Here is a 3,452-nt window from a genome sequence, read left to right as displayed (position 1 = left end):
AAACAAAATGGAAATTTTGCATCTTATGGTGTAACAACCCCCCCCCCCCCCCCCCAACTCTCATGAAATTGGGATCATTTACCAAGAAAATACTGATTTTATATTTTTGTAGCATGTGGCAGGTTTGTAATAATTATATTAGATGAAGTTAAAAAAAATTTTTTAATCTCTTGTCAATGTCTTTTTTATTTTGTTGGTTTTATTTTACTAATACGAAGAAGATGTGACAAGTATTATTACATAACAATAAACTGCCTGCAATGTATTATAAAAAAAAATGTCATGAAACCACCCACACCAATGTTGATAATGATGCGTTTGTTTTGTATGTTTGTGGTTGATCTTTCCTTTTTTTTTTTAGTCTTTTTTTTTTTTTTAAATCTCCTCTAATTATTCACTTCACATTCAATTGATGTAAATGTTGAAAACAACAAGAGGAGTGGTACGTTCCTCAGACTCCTTGTCATATTAAGGAAAATAACAATTTAAAAAAAAAAAACAAAAAAAACATCAGTAGAAAGGTTTTATTACTACTATGACTAAATTGTATTGTTTTTTTTTTTGTTTTGTATTGTTTACAATTTCCTCCACTCCCCCCAACCCCCTTCATTTTTTTTCTATCTTCTACTAAATACTGTTCACTAATTTCTCTTTTCTATGACTACTAAAACTCCGTCTGCAACTACAGTTCTGTGTTACTATTACAACAGTGTGGTTATTGGCATTGTTTCGTATTATTATTATTACTACTACTACTACTACTTTAACGTTGGAATAGAAATTAAACATGTCATTTTACGAGATCGTTCATGACTCGGTGTTCGTGTTTTAGAAAAATCATTTGGGGATTTTTGACCTCCCATGATGGGCAGAGAGGTCATGCTGTGTCTTCAATCCTCCATATCTTTTTATCATTCTATTTTGCTCCCTGTCTTTGTTCTGGATTGAACGTGCTAGTCTCTGGGTGGGGTTCACTCTTGTACCACAAGCACCAAAGTAAGACAAAGTTTCACAAAAGTTTATCTCGGCAACAAATTCGTATGCCCAGCTTCTGGATGGGGTTCCTGACCTCCCATTGTGGGCAGGGAAGTACTTGCTGTGTCTGTTTTCCAATTGCTTTTTGTCTTGGAATGAGATTACTTGGTTTCGTCCTGACCCTGGCTGGAGCCCTTGGTTGGGAGGGAAACAGTCGAATGTATAGATACAGTTTTGGGAGATTATATTTTTTTTCCTTGTAAATCATGTTATTTTAAAATTTTTAACACATGACTTGTAAACATTTGAGTGTATTCCTCTTAATGGGAGCTTGTGCTTGTGTCTGGATGAGACTTTGGTGATCTCAAGTGATCTAAAGTGATAGTGTGCTCTTGGAATCTACATCTGTTCTCTATTTGAACCAATTTCCCTTTGACTTACTTATTCTTGGGTGTTTTCATTGTAATTCTATAACTTTTGACTATCCCATTTTCTTCCAGTTTACTGGCACTGATATGACCCAAATGTGTTGCAAGCGCCGTAAAACCCTTAAAAACAAAGGATTACTTACTTGTGCTTAGACCCTTTAACTCTAAGATTCAACCCGACAAAAACCGACAACGGCATAATATTCATGGGCGGGGTAGTCAAGACTGGCCTCAGTAAGTAAAATCCAATCGTTGTGAAGGAAATGACAGGCCCTGTCACTGCCGCAGGGTGTTTTCAGCTTTGATTTTTATAAATTTGCCGACAGAAAAGAAAATACGTTTCAGAAATTGCGATTTAAATCCTATTTTATTTGCGGGTGAAAATCATTGACATTGCACTTTGGTAAAAATCGGTAAAAAATTACGACTTTGGTGATGAAAAATGATTTTGAGGACCATTATTGTAAACTTTTAAAAATATTATGAATAATTTATAACTCCCATATTTGTGGGTCGATTTTGTCATTCGAGGTATCAATTTTATTGTAATAAAGAGATAGGAACTTCAGAGTTATTTTTTCTGATGCGAAATTATTACTTTGTAATTTTAGCACCAAGAAAAATAGTCGGTAAATAAATTTGTTACACCTCTTTGATAGACCGCCGGGGTCCGTTCGTGTAGAATTGTGAATCAAGCATCTCAAAGTCTTCGACCAATCACAGGCTATCTATCCAGCTGGCCGAAACAAAGACGCTTCTCCCCGTCGATGTATTACGCTATTGTTATGCAAGGAATATAACACCTTATGAAGTATGCCTAAAAGCTAAAATCTAAAAGTAAAAAATATAATTCTGAGGAATTTGAAAGTCACATTGCTGAAATCAGCTTGAAAAAAGAAGTACATTGGTCTTTGTTTCATAATAATCGGTTGAAAACCAACTGTTTTACGAATAAATGTGATTTTAAAAATTGCTTTTGTTTATTTTAGCTTTTTTTAGCAACTTTTTTATTTATCAGCCGATTTTCTTGATTTTTATATCATTCTTTATATCTCAAAGAGATCAGTGATATTTGAAGGGTCAAGATGTTCAGTAGCCAATCGTTCTTCGGTCAAAAAACTTATGAACTCACGAGAACAAAAGTTTGAAATTTGGTGATGGACGGATCTATGAAATCGTTTCTGGGCGGAGTTTAACCATGAGTGACCGTAGAAAACGAAAAGGCGACTACAGATCTCAAAGAGTAGGCTTATATCATCAAAGGATGTCTACATGATTGACATGGCCATATAGGGAACTCATTATCTACTCCCCCAAAAAGAATCTGAACACGAGAGGGTTAAGTAATGTCCATAGGCACATTGATAGGCTGCTAGCGGGATCTCTCACTTTCATAAAAAAACCCCACAGACTTGTATCCAACTCCCTTTCTCACAGAAAATTATTAACTGGATTCTGGGTGGGGATCCTGACCTCCCATAGCGGGCAGGGAGGTACATACTGTGTCTTCTATCCCCTTATATCTGTTTTCCAACATGCTTTCTGTCTTTGTCTCGGAATGAGATTACTTGGTTTTGTCCTGGCCCTGGCCGGAATCCTAGCTGGGAGAGAAACAGTCAAATGCATAGTTATTGTTTTGGGAGATGATATTTTTTTTCCTTGAAAATCATCTCTCTGTTATGTATTATTATTTTTATTTTTAATGTATAATGAAAGCATTTGAGTGTGTTCCTCTTTGTTGGATTTTGTGCTTGTGTCTGGATGAGACTTGTAGGTGATTTCAAACTAAGTACATTGGTGGTATGCTCTTGGAATCTACATCTGATCCCTATTTGTTCTCAGTTCCCCTTTGTCATACTTTTTCTTGGGTGCTTTAATTCTAGAACTTTTTACTATCCCATTTTCTTCCTTTTTACTGGCGCTGATATAACCTAAATGTGTTGCAAGCGCCGTAAAACCCTTAAAAACAAAAACAAAACATTAACTGGATTTTTTAAAGTGTCCCGGTCAAAATATTATATAGACAAAAATTGAACAATATATTATATA

Source organism: Berghia stephanieae, chromosome 6 (assembly GCF_034508935.2).
Source record: "Berghia stephanieae isolate SIO BIC M18660-M18661 chromosome 6, UCSD_Bste_1.3, whole genome shotgun sequence".
Taxonomy (NCBI): Eukaryota; Metazoa; Mollusca; class Gastropoda; order Nudibranchia; family Aeolidiidae; genus Berghia; species Berghia stephanieae.
The sequence above is the reverse complement of the archived record's forward strand: the minus strand, read 5'-3'. Positions refer to the sequence as shown.